Genomic DNA, 18,652 nt, shown 5'->3' with positions numbered 1-18,652 from the left:
ATTTTTTCTGTTGTGAAGAGTTACACTGTTTTGGTTACTCTCTACTATAAATTCTCATACCATTTTGTTTTTCTCTGCAGTGAAATCTCAAGCTGTTTCTTTGTTTCCTCTTCTGCTATTAAATCGATTCAGTTTATTTCTGTTGAAAAGTCTTTGTTTTTTTTTTTTTTTTAGATTTATTTATTTTATATACAGTGTTTTATCTGCATGTATGCCTTCAGGCCAGAAGAGGGCACCAGATCGCACTACAGATGGTTTGAGCCACCATGTGGTTGCTGGGAATTGAACTCAGGACCTCTGGAAGAGCAGTGGGTGCTCTTAACCACTGAGCCATCCCTCCAGCCCCTCAAAAGTTGTAAATGTGGTTTTATTCTTGATTTTTTTTCACTGTAAAGTTGAAAATGGGTTTCCTTTTGGTTTCTGCTGCAAAGTCCTTACCAATTCTGTTTTTTTCTCTGCTGTAAATTCTTATATTAATTTAGTTTTTCCCTGCTCTAAGTCTTAAACAGTTTTGGTTATTCTCTGCTCTAAATTCTCATACCAAGTTGAGTTTTCACTGCTATAAAGTCTTGAAGTACTTTTTAAAATTTTTATTATTTTTAGTTTTTAGCTATGAAGTATTAAATGCTTTTTCCTTTTCTTCTGCTGCAAAGACTTAAATTATTTTGGTTTTTCTCAGATACAAAGTTTTAAATCTATTCTTTTTTTCCCTGCTGTAAAGTCTTGTTTTATTCTCTGTAAACTCTTTAAACAGGGTTTTTGTTTCAGTGCTGTAAAGTCTTAAACATAAACCAGTTTGGATTTCCTCTGTTGTTAATTCTTATACCCACTTGAGATTTCCTGTTGCAACTTCTTAAAACCATCTTGGTTTTCCTCTGCTGTAAATTCTTATACCGATTTGACTTTCTACCCTGTTGTGATTTCTTAAACCGCTTTTGTATTATCTCTGGTGTAAATTTTTATACCGATTTGATATCTTACCCTGTTGAGATTTCTTAAAACCGGCTCGGGTTTCTCTGCTGTAAATTCTTATACCGATTTAATTTAATTAATTAATTTATTTGTTCACCTGTTGGGATTTCTTCAACCGTTTTGGCTTTTTTCCCTTTTGTGAATTTTTATACCGTTTTGGGTGCAAAACCTAATAGTTTTGATTTTTCTCCTGTAAATTCTCATGCCAATTTGATTTTTCACTGCTGCACACTCTTGAACTAGTTTTTTAATGTTTATTATTTTTAGATTTTTCAGTTGTAACGTGTTAAATGCATTCCTTCTTCTGCAGCAAAGACTTAAATTGTTTTGATTTTTCTCTGGTACAAAGTTTTAAATCTTTTCTTTTTTTCCTGATGTAAAGTCCTTTTTTTGTCTCTAAACTCTTAAACTGGTTTTTGCTTTTCTTTGCTGTAAAGTCTTAAACCTAAATGTTGTGGTTTGTCTGTGCTGTAAATTCCTGTACAGATTTGACATTTCCTGTTGCCAGTTCTTAAAATCGTCTCGGTTTTCCTCTGCTGTAATTATACCGATTTAATTATTTTCTTTGTTGCAATTTCTTAAACCGTTTTGTATTTTATCTGTTATAAATTATTATACCGATTTGATTTTTTTACTTGTTGGGATTTCTTCAACCGTTTTTTGATTATTTTTCCTCTGGTGTAATGTAAAATCTTTTACCAATTTGATTTTTTTTTTCTGTTGAGATTTTTTTTTACACCTTTTTGGTTTTTCTCTGCGCAAATTATGCCGATTTGAGTTTTTATGGTGTTGCAATTTCTTCAAACCGTCTTGGTTTTTCTCTGCTGTAAAGTCTTATATGGATTTGAATTTTTTACCTGTTGGGATTTCTTAAACCTTTTTGGTTTTTCTCTGGTGTAAATACTTTCACCAATTTGATTTTTTTTCCCTGCTGCGATTTTTTAAACCGTTTGGTTTTCTTCTGCTATAAATTCTTATACCATTTTGATTTTTTTCTTTTGCGATTTTTTTATACCATTTTGGGTTTTCTCTGCTGAAAACTCTTATACCAATTTGAGTGTTCCTTAAACCGTTTTAGTTTTTCTCTACTGTAAATTCTTAGACCTTTTTGGTTTCTTACTCATTTTAGAACAACAGCTTACACTCAATGACTTGGTGACAATGAGGCAGAGCCAGACTCACCCTTTTTAAGTGGGCTCTTCCTGTTTACAGTCCCAGTTGTGGGAGGAGCCCTACTGTCACTGGCTGCCCTAGTGTTGGCCCAGCTCAAAGAGGGGCGGTGTGAGGCCGACTGCAAGTCCAAAGGAAAACGATTAAAATTACATCGTTGTTTAAAAGCCAAAGCCAACGCTGCTGTGGCTTAAAAGGAAAAGGTGTAGGCGTTCTCCAAGCAAGGATCTCAAGTCCTACCATGCAGCGAGGATGCAAAAGTGCCACGGGGCTCTGGTGGACCGGTGGAGAAACCACTGTATAGACTGCTGAGCACGGATGTGTGTGTGCGTATGTGTGTGTGTGTGTGTGTGTGTGTGTGTGTGTGTGTGTGTGTGTGTGTGTTTGTGGAGTGTCTCAGGGTCCTCCCCTAGGGTGGGATCTGGCTCTGCCCAGGGTCATGGCCTAGGTGTATTAGAAATGCAAGAAGTCATAAGCAGCCATGCTGGAGGCTCCTTTGCTGCAGCGATCAGACATTTGGCTTCAGGACATGAACCACACTCTCAGCAGACATTAAACAATAATATGATCAAATAAGAAAATTAAATGAAAGAAAATTCTTTCATGAAACATTGCAATGTAATGAAACTGCAAAATTAAGTATAGTGAATGACATAATGTAACAAAGATATATTGAAATATAATCACATGTAATAAAGAATGTCTAATGAGAAGATGGAATATATTGACTAGGAAAGAAGAAATTCAACTAAATTTAATTAAATGTAATGAGATAATGAAATGAATTGAAATAATTTAATGATGATGAAAGAAATCAAGTAAATGAAATAACACTATGACATTGAATTTAAAAATGCAGTGTTTAAATAATATGTAATATCAAGTGTAGATAGAACATATCATATTGTACCATATAATGAAATTTGTGATAAAGTGACTGACAAGAAAGGAAATAATGTACTTAAATGAACTTATATGCCATGAAATAATGGAAATAAGTGATAAAGGAGTATTGCCATGAGCTGTTGAGCAACATAAGATGAAGTGAAATGTAATAATGAAATAACAAAATGAAATAGTGTTAAAACAGAATAAGATGAAAGACAATATTATAAAGAACTGAAATTATGGTATAAAATAAAATGCAATAAAATTCAAGATGAAAAATGAAAAAATAGAATGCAATCAGATGATGTTATCTCATTTGATTTTTATTTTGTTTAGCTTCTTTTCATTGATTAATTTCATTATCATTATTTTATTATTAAATGAATTATTAACCATTTTATATGAAATTAAAATGACATGATGATTTTATGACACCTTGAAAGGCAATGAATGTGATTAGGGAAAATGGGTAAAAATGTAATGAAACTTAGAAAATAAAATGACATAAAACGATGCAGTGAAATCAAATGAAAAGATAAAAGTTAAAATAAATTTAGTGAATTCAACTAAACATAATGTACTGAAATAATGAGACAAAAATCACTTACAATGGTGAGATGAACTACTGTTGTGAAATGGATTTTAAATAATGAGATGATTTGAAATGTAATGCTATATAATGACGTGAAATGTCATGCAATCAAATGCAATGAAATGTAATTAAAGAGATGAAAGAAATAATGAAATGAAATTACCCATGAAACTGAGTAATATACTAAAATGAACTGATACAATATGAAATAATAATATGATAAAAATGATGTGGCGTAATGTGTGACATAAAAGAAAGTAAAAGCAATGAAATGACAGGAAATGAAATGGTGTTATATGAAGATGAAATGCAAAGTGATAAGTGAAATCATGAAAGGAAATATAATCTAATTCAATGAAATGTAATTAAAAAATAAAGTGATGAAACAATGAAAAGAAGCTAAACAAAACGATGCTTAAATGAAATGAAATTAAATAGGAAATGAAATCATGTTTTCATGAAACAAAGGATAAGAAGTTGTATACAGCCAGGCGGTGGTGGCGCACGCCTTTAATCCCAGCACTCGGGAGGCAGAGGCAGGCGGATCTCTGTGAGTTTGAGGCCAGGCTGGATCGACAGCCTCCAAAACAATACAGAGAAACCCTGTCTTGAAAAACCAAAAAAAAAAAAAAAAAAAAAGTTGTATACTGAAATACTGTCCATGACTCTAATGTAAAAAAAGATTGACATCTCATCAAAGTAAGTGATGGAAATGAAATAAAATGACGCAGAGTATTGACTTGGAAAGATGAGTGAAGTTATATTTAATGAGTGCAATTAAAAGTAACGTATTGAAGTAATAAAATTTAATGAAGCAGTACAATGAGGATGAAATAACAAAATAAAATGAAATTGTGTTAAATCAAAATAAGATGAAACATGATATTAGAAAGAAGTGAAATGGCCAGGCTGTGATGACCCAACCCTTTAATCCCAGCACTCAGGAGGTAGAGGCACGTGGATCTCTGTGAGTTCGAGGCCAGCCTTGTCTATAGAGCCAATTCCAGGGCATCCAGGGGTACACAGAGAAACCCTGTCTCAAACAAAACAAAACAGAATAAAAAAGTAGTGAAATTATGAAATGAAATATAATACAATTTCACATGATAAAAAAGTAATGGAAGATACATGAAGTAATGGAACAAAATGAATCTGTGAAGTGAAATAAAGTAATTTCATGTAAAAATGGAATGAAATACAATCTGTGGAATGAATGAATGAAATGGTGGAATGAAATGAAATGCAAGGATGCAAGGAAATGTTTGGCATGTCATAAAATAATTTCTTTTCATTTTCTTGCATTTCATTATCCTATCTGATCATCATTTTTTGCTTCTTTTCATCATTTCCTTCCATTATTGTATTTTTCATTACTAACTAGTATGATACATTTTATTGTATTGGCTTTCATTTATCATTTCACCTCTTTATATCTTTATAGTATGGTTTCATCTTTTGTTTTAACACAATTTCATTTTTTTGTTAGTCTACTATTACATTTCACTTTATCTTATACAATATATCACGTTACCATGCCTTTATCACTTATTTTCAGTATTTCATGTCAATATATTATTTCCTTTGACATCATCCCTTCACTGTTGGGTCTAAAAAAGCTCAGATGTGGGGCCCAGTGTAATCTCCTGAGCTTGGCTAGAGTTTGGCCACCTGTCTCTGACCTGTAACCTCCACGTGGGGGTGACTCAGGAGGCCTGATGTAACACTGCCCCCTGCCTAGCTACCTGCCACCTTGGTGAAATATTATTGGCCCTTACCCTTCATGTCACCTTACCCCATCCTAAGATTCCCATCCCCTACCTTGGCCCTGTATACATTCCTGCCTGTTGGAATAAATCGAGATTTTTTTTGGGGGGGGTTTAGGAGACAGGGTTTCTCTGTATTGTTTTGGAGGCTGTTGGTCCAGCCCAGCCTCGAACTCACAGAGATCCGCCTACTCTGCCTTCCCAGTGCTGGGATTAAAGGCATGCGCCACCACCTCCCGGCATAAATCGAGATCTTGCTTCGACAGACTCCCGACTCAGTGTGTATTTCTCCCTGGTAACTAGGAGGAGGGGGTTTCCTGAGTCGTGGACACTCACCATCCTGCTCAGCCCCTGGAAGAGACTGGCTGGAATGGCCGTTCTGCAGCCCTACCTGCAGGAGGACCTGGTACTTCATTTAATCACATTTCTTATCTTGATTATATGTCATTTCCTGTCATCACATGATATTACATTTTATTTAAACTCAATGTATTTTGTAATTCTCTTGTTTCATCATTACCACATTACTTCAATTCATTGCATGTCATAATTTCCTTGTATTTACATTATCATTGAGTATATAATAACCATATATTATATAAGTATATTACAAATATATTATATTTATTTAAATTCATTGAATTTCATTTTTCTTAGTCATTTCATTCCATCATTGTATTTCATTTTGTTTGGTTATACTTGAATCCATCTTTCATTTTGATTCAATATTCATAAAATTATTTAATTTCATATTTAATTTCATTTTTTTATGTGGTCATTTTGTTTAGCTTCTTGTTATTGTTTCATTTCAGTATTTTTCCATTAAATTTGTTACATTGTATTTCATTTTATTTTTTATTATTTCTCTTCTGTATCACATTACATTTCATCTTATAATTTTTAAGACCATTTTATTTCATTTCTTATATAATTTAATTATCACATTTCACTTCATTTTATGTGACTCACTACCTCACTTAGTCAACTTTTTATCACTTATTTTTATTATTTCATGTCATATCTGTTCATTTAGGTATTTTATTCCAGGTTTAGAATCAGTTCATGTTATGGAATTATATTATATTTGACTATATGACAATATCTGTCATTATAATAATTTATCATATTTCAACTAGTTCCAGTTTATAATTCAATGTTATAATTCATTGTGGAATATTGCATTCTTTTATGTTGCACTTTTTATCTCTGTGAAGCTGTGTTACTTTGCCTGCCTAGAACTCCTGATTGGTCTAATAAAGAGCTGAACAGCCAATAGCTAGGCAGGAAAAAGGATAGCTAGGGCTGGTAGGCAGACAGAATAAATGGGAGAAAATCTAGGCTTAGGAAAGAGCAAGAAAGAAGGAGAGGAGGACACCAGGGGCCAGCCACACAGCCACACAGCCAGACACAGAGTAAGAAGGAAAGAAAGGTACACAGAAACAGAGAAAGGTAAAACCCCAAAAGCAAAGGGTAGATGGGATAATTTAAGAAAAGCTGGTTAGAAGTCAGCCAAACTAAGGCCAGGAATTCATAAGTAATAAGATTCTGCTTATTTTATTGGGAGCTCTGTGGTATGCCCCCAAAGAGTAAAAGTAAAAGAGCAAAAAGCAACTAACTATAATAATCTTATTTTATTATTTTTTCTTTACCATCACATTACATTTGTTCCATTAGTATATATATATATATATATATATATATATATATGTATGTATGCATACATGTTTTGTTTTGTTTGTCTTTTTTGAGACAGTTTATCTGTTTAACAGGCCTTGCTGTCCTGGAACTCATTCTGTAAACCATGCTGGCCTTGGAGATCTGCAGTCTCTTCCTCCAGAGTGCTGGGGGTAAAGGCATGTTTTACCATGCCTGGCTTTGTTGAATTATATTTAATTAAATACATTGAATTTAATTGAATTTCTTCTTTCCAAGTCATTTTATTCCACCATTTTTTTCATTTGCTTGGTCACATTTGATTATATTCCAATCTGTTGTGTTACATTAAATCATTCACTACATTGCTGTGGAATATTTCTTTACACTATGTGAATATATGTAATTGTGTTTGTTTTAATAAACAAGCTGACTGACTAACAGCTAAACAGGGTACAGCTAGGAAGGAAAACCAAACCTTGAGAATGATGATGAGGAAGGGTGGAGTCAGGGGAGTCTCCAGCTAGATGTAGAAGAGCAGGAGATGAACATGCTCATGTCATGTTAATAAAGATACCACCATGGGTCAGAGCATAAATGAGGAATACGGGTTAACTTAAAATGTAAGAGTTAGCTAGCAATAAGCCTGAGCTACTGACAGAGCATTTATAATTCATATTGGTTATTTGGGAGCAGGGGGTCAGGACTACATTTTATTTTGCCATATTATTTATAGTATTTAATAAAAATCCTTTAATTTCATACTTTACTTCCTTTCATTTGATCATTATTTTGTTTAGCTTCTTTTTGTCACATTTCATTATTTTATTTTCCATTAGCTTTGATTATACTGCATTGCATTGTATTACCTTATATTTTATTTATTAACTGCATTTATTGCATCGTATTTCATCTAAAATTTTATAAGGTTGCTTTATTTTCTTATATCATATAATTTTATTGTCTCATTTTGCTTATTTTTATGTCTCTCATCACATCACATAATCAACATCTAACCACTTATTTTCATTATTTCATTGTATGTTTGCTATTTTAGTATATTATTCTACTTTATAGCATAGCTTCATTATTTCATCTCATTTGATTACAATTTGATTATTTGACCTTCCCTGCTATTACATGACCGTATATTATATTTCAACTCATTGTTTTATTATTTTTATTTTTTGCATTTCTAGACAGGGTTTAACTGTGTAGCCTTGGCTGTCCCACGGACTCCCTCTTAGACCAGGCTGGCCTACAAGGGAGAGATCCTCCCCAGTGCTGGGATTAAAGGCATGGGCCACTACTGTCTCATTTCATTCTTTATATTTCATGTTAAATTCATGTTAATCTCATCTTATTTCATCATTTCCTTTCATCATCACCTCATTATTTCAATTCATCCAATTTCATTATTTGGCTTGATGAAATCTAGTTGCATTCATTAAATTTAATTTAATCTCATCATTTGATTTTTTTTCATTTCTGTCCATTTTCTTTCATTACAGTCTTTCATTAAATTTCCCGTCAGTTTCATTTCCTTTCATTATGCTATAAAATCATTGTTTTACTTTGTTATCTCATTTGATGTTCATTTTGATTAGCTTCTCATTGATTCATTTCGTCATCTCATTTCATTTCACTTGACATTGCAGTTACTTCATTACATTTATTTTATTATTTCACTTCATCAAATTGAATTTCATTTTATGGTTTTATAATGTTATTTCATTTGATTGTCCTATTTAAAATGATTTCATTATCATATGTCACTTTATTTCATATCACTCATTACATCAATCATTTCATTATTTCTTCATTTCACTGTTTCATGTCATATCCGTTCATTTGGGTATATTATTTCATTCCTTTTTTTTTCTTTTTTTTACAAATGATCTTCAGGATTTATTTAGATGAGAAAATTGTCGATCTCAGCAGGATGAGAAAAGGAAAATTAAAAAAAATCTATAGGAAAATGGTCCCCAAGCTCTCGGTGCTTCATAACTTATCTGCAGCGTCCAAAGGTGTCTGTCTCCCAGGGACTCTCCATGAGCTGCAAAGTCTGCATTAGGACTCCCAGCTGGAGATGCTGGGGGGATCCTTGAGTCAGTGTCACTCAGTTGTCCACAGGGGCAAAGACTCAGGACCTGCCAGCTCCGATGCATTGGAAAAAAAGGAAAGGTAGGTGCCTCATTGTGGCCCTAGAGGAATGAGTCTGCTCCATGGCGGATGGCAAGTAGGCTCCATTCCATCCATCTTCTTCCTCATCCTCCTCCAGGTTGCTGGCTCTCGATGGGTCTTCAAAAAGGGCTGCTGACATTCCAGGCCATACCCCACAGGCTGAGGGGCAGGGCTGCTGGGGTCTAATCCCAGTGGGGGCCTGGAGGCTTCCTTCGGTTAATTCGACGGTTGCTCGTGTCTTCTTTTGACAGACTGAGATTCTCAGTTTTCAGAAACTCTTTGAAGGAAAATGGATTGGCTTCTTCAAGGTCTTCAAGTCTGTCTCTGTCGGGAACCAAGAGGCTCCGGGTCCTCGATAGTCCGGGCGCGCTTGGCCACTGCGCACATCACCGCTCTCTAACCCGCCGCCAGTTTATGCCTATTATTTCATTTATCACTTGCTCACTTCACGATTTCTTTTCATCTCATTTGATTACATTACATTTTACCTAATGGCATAGCATTTCATGTCATTGCATGACCTTATCTTTCATTTCAACTAATTTTATTATTTTAATTTCATGTCATAATAACATTCCACTTCCTTATTTTCAACATCATTATTTCAATTCATTACATTGCATTTAATTGCAGTTATTAAATTTTATTTCATTTCAACTTTCCACTTCATTCATCCCATCATTTGCATTATTTTATTTTTCTCATTTAATTCCATTTCCACCCATTTTCCTTCATTCATTATGTATTGGTCACTGTTTCATTTCCTTTCATTATTCCATAAAAACATCACATCATTTTAGTTTTTATTTCATTATAGTATCTCATGAGATCTTCATTTTGTTAGCTATATTATAGCATTTCACCTTATTTTATGGCTTTACTATCTTGGATTACATTACATTTCATTTCTTTACATCGTATTTTATTTCATTATTTCGGTCCTTTTTTTGAATTGCATCTCAACTTACATTGTTACAATAGTACTTAATTTTACCTTCTTACTTCATATCTTTTTATTATCACGTTTCTTTTTATATAGGCTTACATTTTTTCAACATTTCATTTTTTCATGTCACATCACTTCATTTAATTTTTATCTCATTTGATTACATTTCATTACACATGACTACATGGCATTTCAGGTCGTGACATGACTTATACTTTTTCCAACTCATTTTATTATTTTAATTCCAAGCCGTTATCACCATTCCAATATTTCTTTCACTTATTTATGTCATAAAGTGAATTTAACTTCATCCTTCCATTTTACTATGTTTTATTCCATTTTTTATGAAATCATTCACTTTATTTTACTTCCAGATTCATTTTGTTTCATTATTTTATAAAACCATTTCTTTTCATTTTTTGTTTCATTATCCCATCTGATAATCATTTTGTTTTGCCTCTTTTTATCATTTCATTTCATTATTGCATTTTACATAAATTTTTATGTTAAATTTCATTGTACTATATTTCATTTCATAATTTTACCTCTTTATAATAGTGTTTCATCCTATTTTGTTTTAACAAATTTCATTTTATTTTGCTATTTCATCATTACATTTTTCACTTTATGTCAAAACATGACAGCATGCTTTTAAAACTTACTTTCATTATTTCATGGCATATCATTTTATTTCAGTATATGTTCTTATCATCACTTCATTTCCTTCCATCTCATTTAAATATTGTTATATTTTATTACTCTTCATTTCCTATCAGATTTTTACATTTAGTTTCAACTCACTGCATATTTTAATTCTATGTCAGTCTTATTTCCTTGTTTCCTTTTATCATCACATTTCAGTTCACTACATTTCATTATTTCCTTATATTACCTTTATGCATATTTAATTATATTTACATTAAATGTAATTCAGTAATTTAATTGAATTTCTTCTTTACAAGTCATTTAATTCCACTACTTTATTGCATTTTGTTTGGTTATACTTGATTATATTCCTATTTATGTTGTTTTCATTTTGTTTCAGTATTTCATAAAATCATTTAATTTCATAGTTTCATTTTCTCATTTGATTTTTACTTTGTTTAGCTTCTCATTTAATTTCATTATTTTATTTTTTATTATATTTTTACATTTCATTGTAGTGTATTATATTACATTTTGTTCATTATTTTCTTGTTTCATTTTCTAGTTTAAAGACTATTGTTTATGTCTTATAACTTCATTTTATGTCACTCACTGCATCACTTAGTTAACACTTTATTTTTATTATTTTGTGCTGTATCTCTTCATTTTGTATTTTATTTCATTTTTAACATCATTTCATATCTCATTTTTTCATCTTCTCTAATAGCATTTCACTATATTTGATTATATGACATTATCTATCATCACAATATTACATTGTATTTCAACTCATTTCATTTCACAATTCAATGTCACAATCTTATTTTGTATTTTGTTTTCTTCATCATCACATTATTTTTAATTCATTGTATTTCATTTCCTGTGCTGTGGTGACTCTCCATCTTTGGAAGCTGAGCTGTTAGAAATGCCACGAGGAGATAAAGGCCCCTGTTGGGGAAGTCCTGTTATTTGCCTGTGCATTTGTCAATAAAGTACTGTCTGGCCAATAGAAAACCTAGATAGGAGGGACTAGGAGTCGAGGAGGATTCTGGGAAGGGGAAACACAAGAGAGTCAACATGTGAAGCCATGGGGGTAGGACGCCGGGAACTATTCTCCGGTAAGAAACATACTTAGATTAACAATTATGGGGTAATTACTTAAGGCAGAGCTAGCCAGTAAGGGACAAGCAAGGCCAACAGCTTCATAATTAATATAGCCTCCTGTGTGTTTATTTGGGACTGATGCGGATCTGGAACCAGGCGGGCGGGACGGCTTCTCTCAAGGAAAGCTTCTCGTAACAGGCCCCCCATCTGAGGACCACATCTTCAGCAGTGGGCTCCATATGTAAGTTAAACCCCAGCCTGTGGCAGTTAGGGCTTGCCCATCCCCCAAAGTTCCACCCACCAACCCCCTTTCTCGAAAGGGGCGTGTCTCTCAGCCTCCCTTTCATCTCCATTCTCTGCCACCAAAGCATCTGCTGCTTCTGAGGAGGACCAATGGGCAAAGTACATGTCTGCCCTAGGTTACTTTGTATTGATGTGACAAATATCATGAGCAATAGCAACCTGGGATGGAGGGAGTTTGTTTGGCTCAAACATCCCGGTCCTTGACCATCATAGAAGGGAAGTCAAGGCAGGAAGTCAAGCAGGACAGGAAGTTAAACAGGTGTTGACTGGCTTGCTGAGCTGGCTTTCCTATACAACCCAGATGATCACATGCCTTAGGGGGCTGCCACATCCCATACCGGTCATGAGAAAATACACACTTTCCCACAGGCAATCGGATGAGGTGTTTCCTCAGTTACATTCCCCTCTTTTCACATACCTAGCACGTGTGGGCACCACACAGATGGGATGATCAGTGGGAGATCCAGGTGAGATGACACCAGAGGCAGGGTGCTCAGGTAGACTATCTAACTGTCAGGAAGCAGCTGGCCGGGGCCTGTCTGTAGCAGAACCGAGGACCTGGCGGATGCCTGATGGAGCACAGGAGTGGGCTATGTGGAGACTGCTCTTCTGGCACAGATCTGAGAGAAGCCCGTGGCTCTGGCCTGCCTGCTGGAGAAGGCTGGAGGCAGAGAGAGACCCTGACTGGTACTCCCTCCTGTCAGTGAGACGGTCCCCATCCTTCTGTGTAGGGAACAAGGAAGCCTTGAATGAGTGACGTCCTAAGGAAATGTATGTTTTGACATGGACGGGGCTAGGTCCCAGAGACCAACTGTCCCACCATAAATAGGCCAAGCCGTCACCCATTTGAGCCAGGCTCAAGAGGAATGACCAAGCTTTCCTTGGGAGTCAAGCCGTTTCAGTTCCATTAGCAGTGTGCAAGCATCCTCGTTTCTCCAAGCATCCTCATTTCTCCATACCTTGCCCAGCATCTGTCAGCCTCGGTTTCCTTAGTGCTAGACATTGTGACTTGGGCGAGAGGTCACTTCCAAACACTTTTGACTCTTTTTCCCAGATGATGAGCATGGTTTGTGTTTCTTCTTTTGAGGGCCATCTCTCCAGTTCACTAACCCACGTAGGGATTAGATGAAGTGGTTTTTGTTGCCATTTGTTATCCACACTGTATCTCTGAGGAACGTCTTCCCCTGGCAGGAACTTGACTCAGCTGCTCCGCAGTTTTCCCACATCTACCTTCTGTCCATCCCCCATCCTCTTTAAGGCAGCATTTGTCTTGACCATTTCAGGTCTTTCTGTACTTTGACTTCTTCTCTTTAAGTGCGGCTCTGCTTCCTAGACCTGAGCCTGCTCTGGGGACTGTGGCAGGATCTGGGTTTGCTTAGGATGTAGTATTTGGGCGCCTCCTATCTGAGGGTGTTTCTGGAGCGGTGTGTCTGAGGTAGTAAGACCCACCCTGAGGGTTTTGTGTGGAACGTTTCCTCAGGCTCTATTTCCAGTTGTAGAAAACTGAGAGGAACCCCAGCACCAGCCTTCAGCTGTCTGGGATTCCTGACTGTGGACACAATGCAACCAGCTGTTCTCATGCTTTTGCCCTGCTTCCCTAGCCATGATGCACTGTGCCATCAAAGTCTGAGCCAGACCACACCCTCCTCCTTTGGCTGATTGATCCTGGAGCCTACCAACTTCTTAGATTCACTGCCGTGTCTCAGTCTGCAGAACAGGAAGGAAACAGACTGAGAGAAGGCAAGTGTACTGGTTCGTTTCCGTCAACTTGATACAGAGTCACAAGGGGAGAGGAAACTCAACTGAGAAATTGCCTCCATCATTTTGCCCTGTGGGCATGTCCATGGGCCACTTCCTTCATCACTGATGAGGCCTTCCAGCCCACTGTGGAAGGTGCCAGCTCTGGGTAGTGGTCCTGAGTCATATGAGAAAGCAGGCTGAGCAAGCCATAGAGAACAAGTCAGTAGCTCTCCCCCAGGGTGCTTGCCTCTGTTTCTGCTTGAGTTCTCACTTGACTTTCCTCAGTGAGGGACAGAAGCCAAATAAACCCGTTCCTCCCTAAGATGCTTTTGGTCATGGTGTGGGTCAACAGTGGTCACCCCAGCCCATGAAGAAACCATGAAGCGCCCTGCCCATTGCTTCAGGTGGAGGAGGTGTGGTCTGTGACAGGGAACATGACTATGACTGGGAAGATGGGTCAGGACCAAGTGACCATTTCACTTTGGTCTCAGTTCCCATCAGTCCTCATGAGCTAGTTTATGTTTGTCTCAAAGGCAACGAAAGTCTCGGAGACAAGATCCTATCCCCAAAATGGAGCGAATCTCAGGAGCTATGAGATAGTAATGATTGGAGATGGCTGGAGAAGTGGCCTGCAACAGTGCTCTAGGAGCTGTCCTGATAGTACCTGGGCAATGGTCAATGGTCTTAGGGTCAGTCAGCACCCAGGATCACAAGGGAGAAATCCAGATCTCCTATCTGCAAAGAGCCGAGTCGACACAGTGATTTCCCAGGACTCCTTGAGGTGAACAATCGTAACAGAAGCCTAAAGCCCCCGACTCCAACCATTACTACCTCCATAACCCCATGCCCAAGAGACCCCAAGGGGGCATCCTCCTACTTTCTGGGCATTCTTTAAAGTGGTTCTTGAATCCATACTGGAAGGAAGTTTCTGGGACAGGAGGACTAACAAGTTCAGGCTAGAGAGTGGCCAAGAGCTCTCCATGCCTTGTATCTTTCCACCTTTATTCCCCTTGGTCTGAAGAATAGACAACTTTAAACATGACTTTGACAAAATCCCCTGATGACTTTGCCTCTCTGTAGGACACCTATTCAAAATGCACCTCATCCTCAAAGGCCAGAAATGGTTTGAGGAACTCAGGGTGCAGATAAAAAGGCCACTGAGGCACGGCGCTGGTTTAATTTCTAAGCGAGTAAATATGTGTCTGTCTCTTTGATCCATGGAATCAGAAGCTGGTGAAGGCTAGTCACATTTTCATAACAAGGGCAAGGTGCCTGTGGCCCAACATGGAGATAGCCCCTGTAGGCTATAGTCTGCTGTGATTGGTACATTTCTTGCTCAGTCCTAACAAAGAGCCACCGTGAGGGGAGAATGAGGGTCCTATATATGGGGCATTGAGCTGGCCTACAGTTCTGTCCCTACAGATCAGGGAGCTGATTGCGGTGACCTGTAGGGCTCTTTCGTAGCTCTCTGCTAGTTGTTGGGTTGAGGCTTTGCCCACAAACTGTCTGTACAGGAGCACGGTGACCTCCTAGCTTCACCACTTGACTCCCCCGAAAGAGGAGACTGACATGTCAATACAAGCTTCTATGTGTCATGGGCTAAGGTGACTTTGGCTCTGTTAAACTGGCCTATCATCACCTCCCAGGCACTCTGGTGACCATAAAAGTTGTAGACAACCAAAAGCAACACCTTCATCTCATCATGTCAGAGATGGCGACATTCACACTACTACGCCATCCTAACATCCCTCACGTCTTCCAGGTTCTAGCAACATCAAAATATTCTTATTACAGAATATGCCCTGGGGAAAAAAAACTTGTACCAACTGATAGTGGAAGATGGCAGGCTGCAGGAAGAGGAAGCCTAGAAAATATTTGGGCAGATCATGTCAGCCATCAAGTACTGCCATGACCTTGACAATCGAGACCTGAAGCCCCAAAACATCCTGCTGGATGCAGAGGGCAATGCGAATCTGGTAGATTGTGGTTTCACCACCAAAATGTACTGCAGGGGTGATGTGGAACCAAGACCTTCCATGTCTTGGAACTGGTACTGAGAGAAGGCTATGGTAGGAAGAAAGCAGATGTGTGGAATCTGGGTGTGCTGCTCTAATCTGACACCACTGGGCACCACTCCTTCAGAGGAAACACCCCAAAAGAGACTGAAGGGAATAACATCAAAGGGATCCATTATGCTACAGCCCACATCTCTGGGCAGCTTGAAAACTTAATTCCCCAAATGCTCACAGTTACCCCAGAGAGGAGTTCCTCCATTGAAGACCTTCAACAAAATTCATGGGTCATGAAATGTGGAGAAAACATCCCAAGTGACTCCTACACAGATTCCAACATCCTAGACACCCTCTCTGACCTTGGATTTAATGCCAATGTCATTTTGGAATCCCTGAAAAAGAGAAAATAGGAAGAAATGATGAGGACGCACCTTATCATCAAAGATCAGCTACACAAAGGACTTAAGTTTGACTGCACCACCTCACCCAAGCCTACGGACCCTGGTCCTACAACTCTCCCATCTCCAGTACAAATCTTTCTATCTCTGGTCTTCTCCTAAAACGAAGAGTCAATGAGCCCACCTTTGGCCTCCTCCACACCCAGCCCTCACAACAGAACCTGCCCAGTGTCCTGACACTATCAGGGAAGAATGTGGCCAGGAGTGCCTCCATGCCTCAATGTTGTCCCCAGAGGAAGATCTCCACTTGTAGCTATGACCTCCTATCCAAGCTGCGGCTGCTCTATGTTTCTGCAGTAGCGCACCAGAAGAGGAAATGCCCGTCACCTGGGCCAGACTCTGACATTAGGTGCTTCAAGAGATTGCACAAGAGAGTCGGGCTTGCCTGTCAAGATTTGTGTTGCTTCCCACACTCCCCAAAGACACAAGCCCAGTCTATGTTCACCAACACAGTGACTCCCCTGAGGATGGCAGGAGGCAGAACCCAATGAAGAATTGGGCAAGCAAGTACGAGAGGGCACATATGTGCTTTGCATTTTATTTTCTCTCTGTCTGCCTGTCTTTTCATTGGGAGAGTCGGAGAAATCAGAAACGTGTATGTTTGTGGGGTCTGATGGGATGTTCAGGTGGATTAAACCCTGCTACTTAGCATACCTCCTCAGGAAGAAATCCTGCTGGAACACACCTATGGTATCTGATGCAGCTGGACTATTTTACGTGGAAGGTTGCCTTCTGTATGTTGGAGCTGGCTGTGGTACTGCATATGCTGGGAAATCCAGGGTGCCTCTGGATGGACAGTATGGCAGAAGTCAACTCTTCCTAAAAAGCCTGATTGACAGAACAGATAGATAGAGCCCACAGGTCTCCCGTCTTGGTGACCTTCTGCTTTCTGTCTGTCTCCTTCGTCAACACTTGGAAGAGCTTCTGCTTCTTCATGTTTTGATGTGGTTGATCTCAGACAGGAAAGGTCCACCAAGAAAGCTAACGGGACAAGACTAGCAATGAGGGGAGGTTTTTGTTTGTGGGTTTGTTTGTGTTTTTGGGGCATGGGTGCGAGGCTACCAAGCTGGGGAGGTGCAAGGACAGTGGGTATGACCTGGGAACATAAACCTTATGCCAGCTCCTATATTTTGTTCTCCAGATTCAGCTCTGACCCTGAATTATCTTGGCTTCACTGATGTCCCCAGCTCAGCAGATGGACAGCAGCTGAGTGGCCTGACTACTTTAAGGGTGAATCACATCTTTAGGAACTCCTTGAATAGCGTCCTGAAGGAGGAGAAAAGTGCAAGGATAAAGGCTCAGTGGGCATTTCAGGGTACAGAAGGCTTGACTGCCTGAGGTCATAGGTCACTTCAGAATCCAGGAAGAGGCAGAGGCCCCTCTCCACAGAAGAAGCCTCTTGCTGAAACTACAGCTTCCAGGACTATGACTGTGACACTTGTATCTCTGTGAACACAAGGTTCAGGAGTATTTTGTCCAGGGATCCTCCGTCCTCCTCCCACATGACATCAAGGGAAGGAGGGTTTTCTGACTCTTGAAGGGGCTGGAGATAAACTGAAGCCACAGTCTCCATTAAAGCTGCAGTTCTGTACTTTGTGGTCAATGACTCTTTTTACACTGACACAGGTTAAAAAAGTCCCCAAGTTGTACTCTACAAATTCGTGAGTTGTATGGGATGAAAAGGCTAATAAATCCATAAATCAATCCCCCCCCAAATAACAAAGTAAACCTTTTAATTCAACAGGGGAAAAAACCAAACAACAAACCAAAAACACACATAGGCCTGTAGGTATCACTGAGTGCTTCAACTCTGAAGACTGCTCAAGGATTGGATCTGGTCTGCTAAGCATGGTTTGGGGGTGTTCTGATTGACAGGAGAGCTGCCAGTTCATATGTTTCTCTTCTCTAAATTCCTGGAAGCCTACACAGTTCATGCCAAGCCATTAAGAACAAACCAGCCCTTGGGCTGGAGAGATGGCTCAGAGGTTAAGAGCACTGGTTGCTCTTCCAGTGGTTCTGAGTTCAATTCCCAGCTCACAACCATCTATAGTGGGGTCTGGTGCCCTCTTCTGGCATAAAGTTGTACACGCAGCTGAAGCACTCACAAAAAAATAATCTTTAAAAAAATTGATGGGTTAAGGACAGGGTGCAGGCCACTGGTGTTTTACCTTCCTCACAATGACTGTGCTTTAACTACTAGTGGCCCAGCCACCAAGGCCATA

The 18,652-nt window shown here is 38.4% G+C and overlaps 1 long non-coding RNA gene and 1 pseudogene across 1 annotated transcript; one reads left to right on the top strand and one right to left on the bottom strand.

The window, feature by feature from the left end:
- Window positions 1–384: 384 nt before the first annotated feature.
- On the bottom strand, window positions 385–10,836 carry LOC101841251 (annotated as a pseudogene).
- Window positions 10,837–11,885: 1,049 nt separating this feature from the next.
- LOC121133166 lies at window positions 11,886–18,021 on the top strand. Its single transcript, XR_005869935.1, has 2 exons — window positions 11,886–11,931; window positions 17,572–18,021. It is a non-coding gene; the product is annotated as an uncharacterized LOC121133166 (long non-coding RNA).
- Window positions 18,022–18,652: the final 631 nt, after the last annotated feature.

Source organism: Mesocricetus auratus, unplaced genomic scaffold, assembly GCF_017639785.1.
Source record: "Mesocricetus auratus isolate SY011 unplaced genomic scaffold, BCM_Maur_2.0 Super-Scaffold_100020, whole genome shotgun sequence".
NCBI classification, from domain to species: Eukaryota; Metazoa; Chordata; class Mammalia; order Rodentia; family Cricetidae; genus Mesocricetus; species Mesocricetus auratus.
This window is presented reverse-complemented; position numbering and strand designations above follow the sequence as displayed.